Below are 20,087 nucleotides of genomic sequence, written 5' to 3'. Positions count from 1 at the left end.
CCTCTGCCCCTCCCCCTACTCATGCTCTCTCTCTCTCTCTCTCTCTCTCAAATAAACAAATAAAATCTTTTTTTTTAAAGAAATGGTACATGAAAAAATACAAAATTCCTCAAAAATAATTTTTCCTAATACATGAAATACATAAGAACTATAGACAAGCAAAAATAATAAAATGAAAATCAGTCATAATCCCCCCAACCCGATAACTACTATTAAAGTTTTGGCCTTTTCCGCCACGAATAAGTATATTTTAGGGAACACAAAGTAGGGGCACCACAACGTGCATGATGCTTCAGAGTTTGATTTTTTTTCATTTAACAGTATACCATGAGGATCTTTGCCTGCTAATCATTTCTACAACATCAATGACATTCTATGACCCCACTACAATTATTTTATTGTACCATGACTCATGCATCACTTCTCTCTGGTAGATTATATCCCACTTTTAAAATATTATAAATAAGCCTGAAATTAATATCTATAAATTAAACTACTGTGCACATCCATCATTATCTCCTTAGGATAAATTCTAAGTGGAATTTCTGGGTCAAAGGTGATGTGGGAAGCAAAGGCAGAAGAAAAATTATTAAATTTCCCTACTACCCACAGCCCACCGACAAGTCCTTGAAACAGGCAGAGGGACATTCCTCTCGGGACTCAACTGCCTCGATGTTGACACTTTGCTAAGGGCAAAAGGCAATCCTAGCCCGAAAACCCCCTCCCTGCCCCCCAGGACCCTGTAAGTCTACTTTAACATATAAAAATTCTTTTGGAAACTTCCTTTATCTCTAAACCCCGCGAGATACGTGTTGGCAATCATCCCCCAAGTGTATGACCCACTGATACACATCTGAAGGGTCTCATGACTCAGGTTTTACTAGGCAGTAATAAGTGACCTTTTCCCAACAATAGCTAGGCCCCTCAAGGTCCTGGAAACCTTGCTTCCAAAATTCCTTAGAGACTTATGCTATCCCTAACCCACTCCCAACTTGAAAGTATATAATCCACCACTCCTCATGACCCCATTGCAGCTCTTTCTGCCCCCGGGTCCTGTCCCGGGGCTTTAATGAAATCATCTGTTTGCACCAAAGATGTCTCAAGAATTCTTTCTTGGCTGTCAGCTTCGAACCCTAAAGTCTTTCCTACATCAAAATGGAGTAAAAACACTTTTAATATACATGGTTTAATATCTAAAGCTGATGAGCTCCAGAAGTATTATGCCAATTTATATTTAAAGATTTATAGTTCCTCGTATTTTCTCTTTGATAAATTGCTTACTCATGACCTCTTGCCCATGTTCCTATTGGAGAGTTTGTCTTTTTCTGATTGTAAGAATTCTTTATATGTATGTATATGGGCTCTTACGTAGGCCTATTATATATTACATAAATATATTAAATATATTGTCTCAGGCTTTTCTTACCTTAAAATTTTGCTTATGTTGGTTTGTCTTGCCTTCAGAAAGTTTTTATAAATTTCTTTTTAGTCAAATCAATTCATCTTGTTTTGCTGTTTCTAGTTCTGGTGTCAGGTTTAGAAAAATCAAGGCCAACTCTAGAATATACAAAATTTCTATTACTTGGGTAAAGCCTTAGAAGAAGTTAATTTCCATTGAAACAAACTGAGAGGGCAGAGCAGGTGCTGTGTTCTCCTTCAAAGCCCGGAATTTTAGATTTCTGCTCTCCAGAACATAGGTGTTGGCGCTTCTCTTGAGATCCTTTGCTTTTGCCACATTTGCCAACTTTCTTGGTTCTCTGAGGAAATGGGAATATGCCAGCAGTGGTTGCCACGTCGCCCACCCAACACCCACCCCCAACCCCTCCACCCCCCCTCCACCCCGCCCCGCACCCTGGGCACCTAATTCCTGAAGCTAGGAAGACTAGTCAAACCAGAACAGGGAGATCCCGAGTAGCATGGTTAGAGATGGGTGGGGTGAGACATTTTCCAAAAATTTAAATGCCCAGGATACCCCTTCTTTGAGTCTAACCTAAAGAAATGCATTCACATAGGAGAAAAATGCACGGATAACACTGCTGCAGCATTATCAATTACAGCCAAGAAAAACACCAGTACAAAATTGATTACATAACGACACATCTATAGTATGGAATCCTTTGCAGTGATTAAATAAGAGGGAAGGAGGAGGGGCAAGAGAAAGACGGCAAAAGCGTATTAAAGGTGCAAATCCTACTTAGGAAACAGCAAATGGAATTGATAGGGAGAATGTTGGGAAAATAATTTTTTTTTTACATCTTGCTTTAAATACTTCTGTATTTTAAAAAATCCTTTATAATAAGAATATCTTCGGGAAATGTTTATGCAATTTTTTTAAAAGACAAAAATAAAATTACAAAAAAGGAAGACTTTCATGGAAATCCTAAGCCCACTTATACCAGTATGAACCAGAGTGTTCCCGCGCTGCCAACTGACTGGGGCTCCCTCTTTCTTATCAGCAATTTCAACACGCCCAGGCAGGCACAGCTGAAGGCCAGCCCATGAATGCATACCTGGGTCACAAAGTCGAATATAGGAAATGCAGAATGGGACACATAAGAACAAGAAAACATACAGGCATCCCAGAAAGTCTGATATTAAGGACCAATGGAATTCAGAATTTAAAAACCAAAAGGAGCCAGAAAGGATGAATAGAACAAAATGAATCATCGCCCAGATGGAGAGAGAGGACTAGATGGACTTTGTTCTGGGTTGGACTTGCCTACACCATGGTATTAAAAAAAAATTATTTAACTTTTTTCTTTACTGCCTCAGAAGAAAAATGGAAAAGGTGTGCCTTGAAGTGACTGAAAATCCAAAGTTTTATTTTTAAAAGTGGAAATGATCATCTATTTTGATCCTGTGACGTATCTTGTGATTTACTGATAGATTACCAAAACTGAATTACTCAAGACATGGCCTTCAGTTCCTCCTGTTATTTATAGCAGCTGTCAGATTAGACTCTATCAAACATGGGAGTAGAAAACACCTGCCCCGGCCTGTAGCATCAGCCCAGGGCTGAGGACTATCTGTGACAGGAGGGGGGAGTCCACTTTGCCTTGTCGCGCAGGAAAGCCAGAGAGGGAAAATCCCCAAGAGTCCTGCTAAGTGAGAAAATGTCTCCTCTTCTACCTAGGGCCACCTTTTTTATTCTGTCTTCTCCTGCTGTGTGCATTCAATGACCCTTCTCTCACTCAAATGTTCTTTCTCCCTCAGCTGCCACTCCCATTAAGAAAGAAAAAAAAAAACTTTCAATATCACCCACATGCCAATGACTTGGACTTTCATTTCAGCTGGGACCTTTCCTCTCAGTTCCAGACCTACAGATGCCTGACAGTTCTACACAGTGCACTCTAAGCCCCGCATGTCCACAAACACCCTGCAATTTTGCCCCCCAACCAGGCTCTTCCTCAGTGCCCCCTACACGCATTCAGCAAAGGAGTTGGAAATCCAGGAACGAATCACCCCTGACCATTTCCTTCTCCATGCCACGTCTGATCTATCATCGAGGCTCACTGATTTGACTTTCTATGCCCAAGGCCCTCTGCGCCTCTTCCTCTCTCACCTCCTCTATTATATACCTTCTTCACTCATACATCTACATCCGTTCTTGCTTCACCCCATTCTGCACATGGTAGCCAGGGTGATTTTTTTCAAAGTGCCAATCTGATCATGCCTTATTCCTGCTGAAATCCCCCAGTAACATTATTGACCGATGCTTTTACATTATGACCAAAATCCCTACAGGGATTTTGTAGGCCTACAACTCATCTCACTTCCTTTCCAGCTTCTTCTCACACCACACTTCCCCACTCACTCTCCACACCACACACGCCATGCTTCCTCCTGCCCAAGGACCTTGGTGTGTTCTGTCTCCCTTGCCTAGAAGACTCTACTCTTCTATTCTTTTTTTTTTTTTTAAGATTTTATTTATTTGACAGAGAGACAGCCAGCGAGAGAGGGAACACAAGCAGGGGGAGTGGGAGAGGAAGAAGCAGGCTCCCAGCAGAGAAGCCCGATGTGGGACTCGATCCCGGAACGCTAGGATCACGCCCTGAGCTGAAGGCAGACGCTTAACGACTGCGCCACCCAGGCGCCCCTACTCTTCTATTCTTTATTCTGTTATGGGTTGAATTGTGGCCCCCAGAAAGATATGCTAAAGTCTCAACCCCCAGTACCCCAGAATGTGACCTCATTGAAGACAGGGTCTCTGCAGAAGTAATCACGTTACAAAGAGGTCATTAGAGTGGGTCCCAACCCAAAATGACTAACATTCTTATTCCAAAGGAGCAGTTTGGACACAGAGACAGACATATACAGAGCGAAGATGATGTGAAGGCACAAAGGGAGAAGACAACCTTGAGTGGCACGTCTACAAGCCAAGGGACACTGAGGATGGCCAGCAAATACCAGAAGCGAGAAGAGGCAAGGAAGGATTCTCCCCTAGAACCACTGGGGGCATGGGCCTTCTGACATCTTGATTTTAGACTTCTAGTCTCCAGAACTGTGAAACAATAAATGTGTGATGTTTTCAGCAATCCAAGGTTTGGTATATTATGGCTATCCTGGGCAACCAATATATCCTGTCATTCCTTTTGTCTCATTAACCCCCACTCAGCCAAACTCTCTCAGGGAGGGTGTCCTGGACCTTCTGGCTCAGTCGAATCCCCTACTGTATACACACAGCACTCTGTTCCCCGCCACCTTTGTAGCATTTACCATAGTTATAACTTGACATTTATCTATGCAATTACATGATTGTCCCACCCTCTCAGTAGACTCTAAAGTCCCTTACGGTAGGGACTGTGCCTTCTTTAGCTCACTGTGGTATGCCCTGGGCCTAGCCTAGTACATGACACACAGTGGTGCTCCACAGGTATTTCCTATATTGAGTAAACAGAGCAAATATATTGAATAAATGAATGACAGAAAGAGGTATGGGGGCATGCTGGAGATGAGACTAGAGGTTGTTAAGACCTTAAGAGAAGGCAGGCTGGGAGACAGCTTACTGTGACACAGTTTCCACAGGGGCCCCCAAATATGTCTGCTGTCTGCTGATGCTATCATTGCACAAGAAGAAAGGTTTGAAATACATATATCCCTGAGAGATCAGACATTAACTTAAATTTGCATTAGCATATTAATAACACATCCTTTCCAGAAAGCAAGCTGGAGGAGAGGGTGTGTTAAGAATACTAAATCAAGACTCTGAACGTCTAAAGATGAAAGCTGTCACTGGGTGACCGGGGAGGAAAAAATATGGGAACCAGGGTGAATGGTATAAAAAATAACCTTTCTTACATCATAGTTTGGCTGAGGGTCACCTTCCACTGGTCGGAAACAATCCACCAGATCACAACTTACCTAGGGTCAACACGACCCCTTCCTGACGGTCTAACATGCTTCATGGACCCTTGGCAGGCACTGGCAGCCAGGGAAACAACGGCAGCCATGGAAACAGTGATTTCCTTTTCAACTGGATGGATGCTGGGGGACAGTGGGAGGCTGTGCAGGTGGCACTCCCCCCCCCCAAAAAAAAGCGTTCTGATCACAAGGTTTTTCTTCTGGAATGAAAATGGGAAAATCTTCACCACTGATCATCATCTAGATCCTACAGGGTACTGGTCACCACACATGGCCAGTTATCACAGGACAGTCATTTTTGGGGGAAGGTCAAACTCCAAAACCCAATAATGACAGGAAATGATCCTCGCATTCTATTTAAAAGGGCTTGAAGATCAGCAGAAACAGAAGAGAAACCTGAAATGGATAACTGCTTTTATAAAGCATTTACAGAGCTACAGGAGCTCATTTTTTCCCCTCTACCGTCAACATGCCTTTAATGACAATGAAAAGGAATTTTTCCTCTATTGCCCCAACTCAGGATATATTTCCAGAATAATGATTAAACATCCCCAAAATGCCTCCCATTCTGAAACTGTTAAGGTAAATTCCATAAAGTATTAGTCTGAAGTTTACTAAACTCTTAGACTTTCAGAGTTAGAAGGAATCTCTGAGAAAATCTGGCCCAACCCCCCTCCAGGGAAAAAATACATTCTACAATATCTCCAACAATGACCCCCAATTTATGCTTGAGTTTTCATAGAAACAATGATCTAGCTTACTTCCTTTCTAGCCAACTTACTCCATTATTAAGCAATACTACTTAAGCTTTTCAAATATATCTTATGACATGGAACTCTATAAAACCAGTTGGCTCAATTTAAATTTTACACTGGTATTTTATTCTTCCAAAAAATAATTGCCCAAAGAAAAACATTTTAATTGCATATTTAAGTGAAAGGCTTGGCAATAATTTTATTTTTAGATTTATGGCCACCGGAATATACCTGTGGCAGGACTGAAAGTAAACTAAACTTTGAAATTTAACAGGTAACCCATACACCTATGTTTCAACACGTGAATTAAACACTCCTTCCCAAAACTAGGTTTTAGCATTAGAATTATCTCAATTTTTACCTTTTTTAGTGAAACTTAAACCTCACAAAACACTTATTTGTGAAGTATCTTTCCTACAGTGGTTTATTTTTGTGAATTATTTTATTTCTAGAAAACATATTGTTGGCACTTGGTATGGTCGTTTGATTTTATAATTTGACAGCACATTTAAGAGTAAAAGCAAATATAGATGATTTAGAAATTCTGAAACATCAATTGAGCAATTGGAAGTAAAACCAAACTCTTTCTCAAATACATTTTAAGTAAACCATTAGAGTCAGACTACAAAAGAATTACTTTTAACTTTAAGCAGGGTTTTAAAATATTCTAAATACTTGTAAAAATCTTAAAATATATAACCAAAATAAACAAGAAAATATGCATGTCACAGACTTTGATTGGGCTGAATGTGGACATAACGTTTTGCATTGTTTCTTCAAAGTCAGTAGGGCTTAGTCAAAACAAGAAGAGAGAAAATACAAAGAAAGAGGATCTGATAATTAAATCACAAGATGATTAGAAAAAGCATTCACCTTTCAGGAGGCAGCAGGAAGAACGTAATCTCAGCCAACGTCTCTAGTTGCTAAAATGGTTTGGAGAGAACTCTGCTATAGTTCCCCATGACTGATACTGGCTGTTGATGTTGGATTCAGATACAAGGATCCATACTGATGAAAATTAGTTGCAGCAAGTAAGCACTTGTACTGTCAGCCATGTCCAAGCACTGCCTTCTCCTGCACTATAATAATCGCATTTCAACTTGAAAGGGATTAAAACCTCCACAAATACTGAAGCATACTGAAAATAAATTGAAAACCAGTGGGAAGTAGAACGCAGTTTAAAAAGCTTCATGAAATCAGCAACCTTAAACAGAAGATTTACTGGTTTTGCCCCAGAGAAAATTTCAGAATGCCCGTTAAAAGCAAGCTTTAGGATAGTTCAGTGTCTCAAATTATATTATTGGGAAGGGAGGCTGAATAATTTTATTTGGATCTGTTTTGGACAAAACAAAGTGTAACTAGAGACAAATCCCATCATTTACTAGGGATGCAGTCTTTTATCCTTGCTCTTTTATTTGCGATATTTTAAAGTTACAGTTTCTAAGGATTTGAAAATGTTTGCTACTGTCTAACTCCCCCATGTTCACTATGAACAAAAGTTCTGTGCTGTGAATTTTGTACGTGACAGAAGATAAATGCTGAGGTGCAGCAGCAGGGGATGGAAGGAGTAAATTCCACAAATGCTCATCCTAGTTGCAATGGAAAACTATCTATTCTCATCATTTCTCAGCCATACGAAAGAGAAAAGGACGACTGTTACATTTCACCATTTTGGATAATCACAGCTTTCATAAAATATGCACGCCAGCACTTCTGCACCACCATTTCAAAGAACATTCTTTTGTTCCAAACAATTTCAAAAGCAAAATAACTAGCAATAACCATTTAGAAAATGAAATGTGGCCCAGAAAATAATTATTGGGATCAATAAACAATTAAAATTGGAGGTAGGGGCTTTCTTAGATTTACTTCAATTCATTACGAGACAGTTAAAACTAAGAATTATCAAAGAAAATACATTTTAAAATACTGTATGGACTCCTTTGGCAATAAGCTACATACATGTGAGCAGGGATTCTCTTGATGTGTGCAGAAATCATCTCCTGACATACTTCCCTGTATTTCGGTAGTACCATTTAGGATCCATAAGATGGCAGGCCTAGATTTCACAGTGATATTCTTTTCCTCCCCCACCTCCCCCCATGAAATTCTTAAAAGCATAAATATACTCATTGTCTTGAATAGATATTGTGTATTATCAGCAGCAGGTGGCCAGTAATAATATTAAGAGCACCGACCAGATTAAATTTGTAAATTATGAAACATGGGGACTCTTTAACAAGCTAATGTATTTTCCTAGCTCATAATGAATCACAAAGTATTACAGCCAAAAGGAAACTTATGGCCGCTTATTCTGGTATTGCCTTTCTCCGGAAAGGAAACCAGAGTCCAGATTTCAGTGCTTCACCCAAGGCCACAAGGCGAAGGGAGTAGCAGAGAGAGAACCAGCATCCTGGTTTCCTTCCTTCTAAATCTGCACCAGTGCTCTTGCCCACTGTATCTCTCCAGCTCCTCATGGTGGCATCCAAGTCCACATGACTACTCTGCACAGAGCCCCACTTTGCACTTCTCCACAGACTGCCTTTCACCTGTCAGGGCTTCGCTCATGAGTTACTCCGAGCCTGGAATTCCGCAACTCTCTTCACAGTTCTGTCCACGTGTTTCTCAAACTGGGGTGTGGTGAGCTACAGCGGTATTTGAAGCTACAGGAAGAGTAAGTCCTCCTAGATGATTGGAGGTGGGAGGGGATGACAACAAGTTTTTAATTAAAAGAAACATAAAATGTGTATGAACTTTAAACACGAAATACACGAAGTTTCAAAGAGGTGTGTCACTTTGGGTAGACTCGCTTAGGCTATCTACCCTCAAGCCCACCGCAGGAGACACCCTTGGTCCCCTATCCTGCTGGGACACTTTGGTGGAAAGCTCAGAATGGTACCTGGTTAAAAGGCTCCTCTCCATCGGAGCCCACCTTGTCTACTGTGAAGCACATAAATAAGGTCACGTTACACGTGTGTCCTACACAAATTGTCACACTGCTGTCTAAACCCTGTGTACATGGTCCTGAGATAAATTTAGATTCTATATATGGCAAGCATGACATTATAAACATTATAATATAAATCAAATATCAACTATTACACAGCTATTGTATAGAATAACAGAGATCACCAGCAGGCAGAATTCTATGGGCAAACCAAACACAGTAGATGGAATTAATAAAAATAAACCAATGCACTACTTTCAGGGTTTTATAATGACTTTTTCCATTAAGCATATATGATATAGACAAAAGTACAGAGATCCAGGAAGCAAGAGAGCTGGAGGGCTTCTGATGAATTATCTAACCTGTCTTCGCCTGTTTTCTATTTTCTCGTTAACAGTGGATTGTGTTACTTTGGGGGTGGAAATGTCTAGAATTCTAAATTCCTTTTTCTCATCCTTTGCTCTACCATTTCTTTGGGTATTATTTTTTAATGAATGTAAGATAAGATAATCAGCACCTAAACCTTTTCCTGGAGGTCTTGACAGTGATTAATTCAGTTACTTGAAATATACTTAACTTAAAAATTCTCAGCATATCAATTGGTTAGAAATCAGTAAGTTAGTCAATACTGTGAAAAACAAAGCCAAAATGAAGGATTCCACATTAAATGAGATCAGAGACGTGACACCTGAATGCAATGCATGATCTGGGATTTTCTTTTGCTATAAAGAACAGTATTAGGACAACACATTTTGACTACAGATTAGACAATAATAAACAACGGTATTACCTCCTTTTCCTGATTTTGATAATTGTACTAATAGTTATGTGAGAGAATGACCTTATTTCTGAGTTATGCACTGAACTACTTAGGGACAAAGGGGCATGACATCCTCCATAAGAGAGAGCAAGCACAAGAGAACACGTGCAAATGTGCCCATGTGGTAAATGTTAACAGTTGGGAAATACAGAGGAAGGGTACAGGAGAATCCTTTATACTACTCTTGTAACTTTTTTTTTTTTTTTTTTTTTGAAAGAGAAAGTGAGCATGAGCTGGGGAGGGAGAGGGAAAAGGGAGATGCAGACTCCTGGCTGAGCAGGGAGCCCGATGCAGGGCTCAATCCCAGGACCCTGGGATCATGACCTGAGCTGAAGGCAGATGCTTAACAGACTGAGCCACCATTCTTGTAACTTTTCTGTAACTCTGAAATTATGTCAAAAAATAAAAAATTAAAAGAAAGAAACAAGGAAGACAGTTTGTTTGAATGGCTGCATATAGAACTGCAATGGAACTGCAATGGTACAAAGATTAAGGGGAAGGGAAAACTGTCCTGGAAAGGAACCCTCTTCATTTATATTTCTTTGGAATTCAAGTTTATGCTACTAGACATGAAATGCTATACTGTGTATCATATGAAAGCATGCTCCTAGTCAACACTGGTGTAAGAATTCTTATTTGAGAAGATAAATGTTGCTATAATGCCATTGTGTTCGTTTCTTTATTTTTATGTTCTGCTTTGGTAAATCTTTACCTATAACCAGTGTTACAACTTAAAATCTCTTCACTAACAACTCACAGGAAGAGTTGCACTCAGCATCTATGAAAAACATACCCCAGTTGATGAAAGACAGTGTTGAGACTGTGAAATAGAAAACACATAAGACAAATAGAAAAGCTATTTAAAGCAAATTTCAAAAAAAAAAAAAAAAGATGTTTCAAAAATCATTTTACAAGAGGGAAGGCAAGGCAACCCAAGACACTAGAAAATGAACTCTAGTATCTGCCTTTCCCGTGTGTGTAGTAGACTGTGCTGATGTCCCCAGGATTTCGCACAGAGAAGTAACCTTGCTTACTATTTTCTGATGATATTCAAAGGGCCTGTAATAAATGATCTTCCACATGACTATTATTAAATGTATTTGTTTTTTAATTGCTTCCTAAATGTGCAATTCTTTTTCTTAAAGGAATCTTTAACACATTACCATTTAAAAAATAGATTTATTCATTTTAGAGAGAGAGCACACGTTAAAGGGGTGAGGAGCAGAGGGAGAGGGAGAGAAAGGGAGAGAAGCAGACTCCCCACTTAGCGCGGAGCCCAACATGGGGCTCAATCTCACAACCCTGAGATCATGACCTGAGCCGAAATCAAGAATCTGACACTTAACCAACTGAGCCACCCAGGTATCCCATAAATTCTTAATAAAGAATTACATAGATTTGCCTTCTGTAAATCCTTGTTTCCGATTTATACATCTCAAAGTTAAAATACTCCTGAGTTGAGAGTGCGGTTTGGGCTAGTGGGGAGGCAGGAGGGTGACATTTGGAAGTACACAAGTATTTCCCACAGTATTGGTAATTTTCTAGTTATTTGAATAGGTGGTGGATTCACCAGGGCTTATTAGGCTTATTAATTTACATTTACTATATATATTATTATGATTGTGTGAAATATTTCTAACGGTGTTTTAAAAGAACATAATGTAATATTTTCCTTTTTAAAAGCTACATCACGGTGCGCCTGGGTGGCACAGTCGTTAAGCGTCTGCCTTCGGCTCAGGGCGTGATCCCAGCATTCTGGAAGTGAGCCCCACATCAGGCTCCTCTGCTAAGAGCCTGCTTCTTCCTCTCCCACTCCCCCTGCTTGTGTTCACTCTCTCGCTGGCTGTCTCTCTGTCAAATAAATAAATAAAATCTTTTAAAATTTTTTTAAAATTAAAAAAAGCTACATCACAAAATAGAAGCTTTCCTTTTATTTGACTCTCTCTCTCCATTTTAATAGCTGTTGATTCAGATGTTCAACATATATTTATTTAGCAACTATCACATGCCAGACATGGTTGTGTATTGAGGGTGCAAGCCAATATAAACATCACAAAAACCAACATAAATAAAAACATGGTCCTTGCCTGCAGACAGGTGATAGTCTAGTTGTGAGCACCTGAAGGGCAGAGCTATGTGTAATTCTTCGCAAGCTTGGTACCTCCCACTGCCCCTTACCCATGTAAGAACCTCAATAATGTTCATTGATGATACTGATGCTGTTGGTACCATTTACAGATCTTTTCAGAGACAGATTTTTAAGATTTTATTTTATTATTTATAAAGATTCATTTATTCAGTAGAGAGAGCAGGGGGAGGGGCAGAGACAGGAGAAGAAAAGAAGCAGTCTCTGGGCTGAGCATGGAGCCTGAAGCATGGCTTGATCCCAGGATCCTGAGGTGATGACCTGAGGGCCCTGAGATCACGACCTGAGCTGAAATCAAGAACCGGACGCTCAACCGACAGAGCCACTCAGGCACCCCTTAAAGATTTTACTTTTGAGGAATCTCTATACCCAACATGGGGCTTGAACTCACAACCCTAAGATCAAGAGTCACGTGCTCTTCCGACTGAGCCAGCCAGGTACTGAGGTAGAAGATTCTTTGTGCTGTATTATCATCTTGCCACTTAAAATAGACTTCACTGGGTCCTGGGATCCAGTCCCACATCAGGCTCCTTGCCCAGCGGGGAGCCTGCTTCTCTGTCTCCCTCTGCCTGCCGTTCCCCCTGCTGTGCTCTCTCTCTTGCTATCCGTCTGTCAAATAAATGAAATCTTTAAAAAAACCAAACAGTTCAAGTATTAGAATAGCTCCCTTGGAGCTACATCATTGAGCAACTGCATATGAATGCTTACATATGTAGTTACCTACACACACTGATCATGTGATCATACAATGGTAAACCCTAAACACATCACACTGAAGAGGGTTTCTGGATTTTTTTAAAATGTTTTTTGTTTTGGTTTGATTGAGTCGGAAAGTCTACACTCTATGGCAGAGGTTTCAGAATTATTTTATGTATTACGCTTTTCTGAGAGGTTTCTATGGCTTTTATTAGACTCTCGAAGGTGCTGGTGACCCAAATAAGACTATGAACCATGACCTCAGAAGAGAGTAATCAGCACTCACATTCAAAGGTACCTGACATGCAGAATGAAATCAATACACATGGCTGAATGAATCTTAAATGAATAACCTTTTTCCAGAGTATCCTTGAACTTTTTAATGCAATCATCAAGTGTTGGGTAGAAAAGATAAATCAGGGGGAAAAAAAAGAGAAAAATGACAAATCAAGACTGAGTGACTACTAAACGCAGGACAATGGTATAGGTGATGGGAGGTCTTTTTCAAAAAAGGTAATTTGTTTTTAAGGAAACTATGATCTAATCAGAATGACAAAACATAGACAAAATGCTGTGAGACTATTGGCAAAGGGGGAAAGGTAGTCAAGGTATTATAAACATACACTAGAACTTTTGAAGGTGAGCCTTTCCTAGGTCTCAAGATTTCTGACACATACAGGCTTTAATTTTTCCATCTACAATCAGAAAAAGATGGAAAGCATAAAGGGTAGGGAGAGGGGGAATGAAGGGATCAGAACAAATGAGACTTCCCCCTCCCTGCTCCTCTTTTCATAATCTTCAGTGATTGGGGCATCAAGCACTCCAGCGGCTCCTCAAGGGCAGTCACTAGCTCTTTCTCCTTACCACTTTTTTACTTAGGGAGGCAAAGTGGGTGGGGGTCGCAGACTTGACCAAGAGCACAGGGAAACCATTCCTCCAGTGCCCTACACCCATTACACATCTTTAAACAGAGGCTAGCCCAAGAAATCTTTCACCCAAGGAAATACTTCAAAAAGTTCTAGTTCACATTCAGGAGACATCCCCAATAGGTCTATTTGGTAGCATAATTTGGTATACCGCTAAGCCAGCACTGTTGCTCCTTTCTTCTGTGAGCTTTCTGAGGAGTCCAAGTAGAAGGCCAAGGCCAACTAGCATCTAAACCCTTTCCCCATTTTGGTATATGAGTTTTTATAAACTGAGGCAAAGCTGTAGCAACTGTATTTTGCTTACGGATGTCTTATTTCTTCACTATAAGAGAGTATGTAGGAGATAACACAGTAAGATCAATATTTAAGAAGATAATCCAGGAATTTAGCCCAACAATGGTGATATTTGTTGCCTTTTCATTTTTCACCTGAAACATAAAGTACAAAAATACTACTACTTATAAAGAGCATCATTTCTTGGATCTTCTCTAATTCCACTGCTAACATTTTCAGATTACAGCTAACTCGTGGACCAGCTGCTGCAGACAGGAACGGTTCAACTTCCAGCTCTGTCACAATGGGTGAACCTGGACAAGTTATTTATTCTTTCTAAGCTTAGATTTCCTTATTTGTGAAAAATACAACTTTTGTGAGCAATAAACAAGATACTACAAATAAAGATATTGCATAGCATTTTTGTAAGTGCTCAATAAATATCTGCCATTATTCTCATTGTTATTGCCTTCATCAGTCTCCCTGTTTACAGTCTCTCTCTATAAAATTCACCTCCCACTATGGTGCCACATAATTATTTTTGAATCACCTTTGATTTTGTCAGTCTCTTGTCAAAACCCTTCAATGGATTCCATGCATACAGGATAGTCTTATCTTCTTACCTGAGCGTATTGCTATTCTCTGTCTACTCTTAACCAATGTGACACCAGCCTGATCTCTCAAGAGGCCCCTTAATTACAGATTAAACTTCTCCTTCCCCAACACATGCTGTTCTTTCCAGCATCCTTGCTTTGTTCCTCGTATTCCCTCCACATGGAATGCCTTCCCTACGTACATCCATATCGGTCACGAACTTCCAAGCTAGCTTGGAGGCCACATCCTTCACAAAGTTTTTTCTGATTCATCTAGTAAAATGAGTTTTCCCTCTGCACTTCTGAAATCCTAGGTTGTTTTCTTCTACCTTGAAAAAGCATTTCTTAGGTTTATATTATCTCCCAACCTGAAATGTTAAGTCCTTTAAAAACCAATGGACAAATAAACTGTTGGGACTACATCAAAACAAAAAGCTCCTGCACAGCAAAAGGAACAACCAACAAAACTAAAAGACAGCCTACTGAATGGGAGAAGACTTATGCAAATGACATATCTGATAAAGGGTTAGTATCCAAAATATATAAATAATTTATACAACTTAACACCAAAAAACCTAAAAAATCCAATTTAAAAAATGGGCAGGAGACATGGACATTTCTCCAAAGAAGACACACAGACGGCCAACAGACACTCAACATCATTCATCATCAGGGAAATGCAAATCAAAACCACAATGAGACAGCACCTCATATCTGTCAGAATGGCTAAAATAAAAAAACACAAGTAACAAGTGTTGGCACGGATGTGGAGAAAAAGGAACCCTGGTGCACTGTTGCTGGGAAGCAAACTGGTGCAGCCACTGTGGAAGACAGTATGGAGTCTCCTTAAAGAATTAAAACTAGAACTACCCTATGATCCAGTAATCGCACGACTGGATATTTACCCAAAGAATATGAAAACACTAATTCAAAAGGATACATGCACCCCTATGTTTATTGCAGCGTTATTTACAATAGCCAAACTATGTAAGCAGCCCAAGTGTCCATCGATTGATGAATGGATGAAGAAGATGTGGTACATATATATGCAATGGAATGTTAGCCATAAAATAGAGTAAAATCTTGCCTTTTGCAATGACATGGATGGATCTAGAGAGTGTAATGCTATGTAAAATAAGCCAGTCAGAGAAAGACAAACACCATATGATCTCGCTCGCATGTGAAATTTAAGAAACAAAACAAATGAACAAAGGGAAAAGAAAAAGAGACAAACCAAAAAACTGACTCTCAACTAGGGAGAACAAACAGATGGTTACCAAAGGGGAGGTGGGCAGGGGGATCGGTGAAATAGATGAAGGGGATTAAGAATACACTTACTTGAGGAGCACTGAGTAATATATAGAATTACTGAATCACTATATTGTACACCTGAAGCTAATATCACACTGTACGTTAACTGCATTGGAATTTTAAAAAGAAGAAGAAATACAATTGTCTAAGGAAGAACGGTTTATAGAGGCAAGTTTCAGAAAGAAATATTTAATGCCACACAGAATGGACTACTGGAGGACAGTCTAAGAGGATGCTGGTAGTCCTTGAAGGTCAGTTTTAGAAGGTGGGAGAAGAAATAAAATGAAAAAGCAGCAGTGAAATCTGTGATTTGGGGATGGTTTTAGGAAGCCCACCATAATCTCCACCAAGTCCCCTAAATCTAACCAAAATTAACATTTAAATAAATCTGTTCTGCAAATGAAAAAAAACAAAACAAAACCAAGGTACAAATCGGTTCCGCTTCATATCCCCCTTGTCCCTAGTACAGGGCCATATTGACAACAGGTACTTGGTAAGTATTTACGGAATGAATAATCAAATTCTCAATAAAAGTAGCATGTGGTAACAGAAGAGGGTGAAATAAAGTGCTAAGAGAGCTCAGGGGAGGAAGTGGTTATTTTCACTGACTCCGCATTTGAAGTAAGCCTTCTTTGTGAGGTAGAGATGATGGAAATCAGAATTCTAGGCCAAGAGAAACATGTGAATAAAGGATGGAGGGGGAAAGCACAAATACTGAATACAATTCATATGGCTCAAATCTAGGAGATGCCAACAGTAGTAGGTTATAAGGACTGAAAAGGCCAGATTACGAAGGGCCCTGAAGGAACTCCTAAGGAATCTGGACTTAATCCTTGGGGCCACAGGAAACCAAAGCAAGTTTGAGGAGGAAATTACATAGTCAAATGTGTGCTTTAGGAAAACTACTCCATCGGCTGGGCAGAAGATGGAACTAAGGGTAGGAGATCAATGAAGTCGTTTGTGAGAGTTAGGGAAACAGCAACGGTGCCTTGAACTATGGTGGTGGCAGTGGGAATGTCAAGGTGAAGGAACGTAAAAGGGGACAGCGTAGAAAGAGACCTGCAATGGGGTAATGCAGGAACAGGGTTTCTCCATGGAGCCAATTCATAGGGTATGTGAACTTGGATGGAAAAGCAGAACATCTTTATTTTCACTACCCTCAAAGTGAAACGTAGCATGCCTTCAATTATGAATATAGGCAACAAACCATAGCAGCCTGTAGGCTTCACTGCGCTGGCAAAGGGGTCCAGGGTATAAAAAAGAACTTAAGCACTCTAAAGTGACAAAAAGTTCAATAAAGTCTTTACCAGAGATGGAGATTTGAATCAAATAAAAACAACAACAACAAAAACACATGTGGGAACTGAGAGAAGGAAGAATAAAGATGGATGAAAGTATCAATTTGACTTTGGATGAGTTTCAGGTGTCAGCACACACTTATCTCATTTCTTGTAACCAGTGGCCTTCAGCTGCACGGAAACCTAGTCGCCTCTATATGGGCGGAATCTTCATTTCTCGTTCTGTTCCTCCTCCCATCTTGTAGCACTGAAAACAGTCCAGGGGTGACCAAATATCCTGGTTTGCCTGGGACAAGAGGGGGCTCTCTAGGACATGGGCCTTTGAGGCTAAAGCCAGGAAAGTCCTAGGCAAACTGATGAGCCAGTCACCCCAAGAGTCCTCAAATCTGGCACTGTATGCTAATAAGGCTATATTAATACTATGCCTTCAATTAAGGAAAAAAATTATGCCATTTAAGATTTTGGATCTGAGTTTCTCCATCTGTTCTTCCCACAAAGTAGAAAATCTTGAAGGAAAATCTTCCTCTCATGAGGTCAGACAGTTATGGGCATTCAATAAATGCTTTAGTTACTGAATATCATTATCAGCAGTTCTATAATTTACACAGTGCTGGCACATTCCTATCTCATGCAAAACGCACAAGGACTCTGTGAGATAGACTTGATTCTCTTCATACTACAGAAGAAACCACAGTTCTGAAAGATTTAGTCCTTTGCCATACTTCACACAGCAAGCAAAGTGGCTGCTCCTAGCACTGCAGCTGCCAAAGAACACTGAATTACTGAGTCTTCCACGGAAGCACAAGTGGCTGTTGCTATATGGAGATTATGCAAAGCTGCAATTTTCTTCCTTTTGCAATGTCCATGAACTCGGTGCTCTGGCATTATACTGATACACAGTAAAGTGGAGGTTAGTTTCAGGCAGAAGGCACCCTCTGGTAAAGTGATGGTTTACCTATGGAAAAAGGCATAAAAGCCGATAATTAAATGTTCCAAATTGGTTAAGATGAGGTAAGAGTGGCAACAGCTTGCAAATCAAAACGTATGGCCAAACGGTACCAAAACCACTCTGCTAGATGCAGCATTTAATCAGAAAATCCACACAAGGCAGTGAACACACCTGTACTAGTCGATACAAAAACTGACACGCCCATGTGTGCCTGTATAGATCAATCTGGGAATCTTAGAGATGGGAATGGAAGATTTCATACGTGGGAGAGGCCTGGCCTTGCTGGGTTCATTGGCCCCGCAATTCGCCAGCCACCTCTCCCTGTAGCCATGGCAACACCCATACCAAGGCAGCTCCAGGGTTCACCTTTGGATAGCCACACTCCACCGAATTTGCACCTGCACAGTTCAAATAAAACCAACGAAGACATCACCTCCCACTAAACGAGACAACCGTGCCTTTTCCCGTTTCCCCATCTCTACCTCATCCAGAAAACATATTCCTTCTTTTCACCCACATTCACCGAATGGGGGATGAGTCCTGAACAACGAACCCTTTTGATGCAAAGATAAGAGGGCTTTTTTTCTTTTCCCTTTTTTGCGGGGGTGGACATCAGAGACGGATGAAAACCGGATGCACACACAAACACCGCAGTTGCCTAAAAAGGCAAATAAACTGATAGGATCAAAATCATTTTCAGCCAACGTCTCGTAGCATGTCTGTCAGGCAAGCTCAGTTTTGCCCCTGCAGGCCACGGTCTCTGGAGCCGATAAACTGTTTCCAAGACGGCTGTTTGATTTACAGTTCTAAAAAACAAAAACGCATTCCGTGCGGGCGGGACCGCGCACAGCGTGAACAAGAACCATGACGTATTCGGGAGAGCTTTCCAGAACTGCTTTCCAGCTCGAGCAAGATGCCCAGAAAGCAAAACTCATTTTTGCCTCTAGAAATCGAGAGGAACCGCGCACGCCAAGAGAACGCAAAGCAAGCGGTTTTACTGAGGCGGCGGCGAAAACTCTCTCGCCAGACCCCCTCCTTCCTGGGTGGCCACTCTGCTCTGAGCTCCGAGCCGGGAGCACTCGAACTCTACCCCCACCCCATCCCCGGGACCGGAGCCAATATAAAACCACCCTCCGCAAAGTAAAAAGGGAAAAAGAAACCCCAAAGGCAACTTCTGTCACAGAGCCTTTCTCTACCGGCCAAAGAGAGCCGCGAAAAGCCCTCTGCGTCCAGGGCCGTCCAAGGTGCCACTAGTAAAGATGGCGGCCATAGGCGGAGCCGCTCCCTCCCGAACGCTGTCGGCTGCCCCACCAGCCACGACCATTCACGCGGAGCCCTCCACGCCCGCCGCGGCTTGACGCATTGCAGGTGCGGCGCGGCCAATCAGGCGGCTCGACTCTTTCCGGCCAACCACTGCAGGGTCGCGCTGGCCTATCAGAGCGTCCTTGTCAAACTGAACGAGGAAAGAAGACTCAGCAGCGCCAACTAAGCAACCGGCAACTGAGCGCATTTTGGGGCTTGTGTTGTCAGCCTGCCGTGTGCTCCTCCGCCGGGAGATATAGTGCCCTCGCCCGCGCCCCGCCCCGCCCGCCCGCGCGCTCTTGAAAGGCTTAGGCGCGACGCTCATACCTCGCTCCCACTCGGAGAGGCTCGGCGCAAATAGCTGCTTTAAAAACAATGCTAAATGCCTTGGCCGTGGCCGGTGACCCAGCGAGGGGCGAACTTCAACCATTACCGCCCTGCCCCCCTTGCTCAGTGAGGCCGCGCGCGTTGCTGTTTATCCGGCACGTTTTGTGAACACAGTTGCAGCCGGAGAAATAAGAAAAGCTCCCCTTATCTCGAAACCCCGACTCAAACTGCCACGGAGCCGACCCTTCCTGTTTACAGCGAGGCCCGGGCGCCGAGGAGCACCCTCGTGGGCACCTTTGTTTCAGAAGGGCCCATTTCCATTTCCCTCCTGTGGTTTCCTTATCTCCCGCGGGCCGGGTTTTGAGCCCAGGCTGAGCCAAAGG

General features: G+C 41.5%; 1 long non-coding RNA gene across 5 annotated transcripts in view; it reads right to left on the bottom strand.

The window, feature by feature from the left end:
- LOC113267369 (uncharacterized) overlaps window positions 1–19,465 on the bottom strand; it is a 43,138-nt gene extending 23,673 nt beyond the window's left edge. For 3 of the 5 annotated variants that reach the window (XR_008961444.1, XR_008961447.1, XR_008961445.1), the window contains exon 1: window positions 1,427–19,465. This is a non-coding gene — a long non-coding RNA (uncharacterized LOC113267369). The remainder of the gene's footprint in view (window positions 1–1,426) is intronic. The other 2 variants (XR_008961446.1, XR_008961448.1) reach the window with 2 other exon arrangements.
- Window positions 19,466–20,087: the final 622 nt, after the last annotated feature.

Source organism: Ursus arctos, unplaced genomic scaffold, assembly GCF_023065955.2.
Source record: "Ursus arctos isolate Adak ecotype North America unplaced genomic scaffold, UrsArc2.0 scaffold_25, whole genome shotgun sequence".
Lineage (NCBI taxonomy): Eukaryota > Metazoa > Chordata > Mammalia > Carnivora > Ursidae > Ursus > Ursus arctos.
The sequence above is the reverse complement of the archived record's forward strand: the minus strand, read 5'-3'. Positions and strand labels throughout refer to the sequence as shown.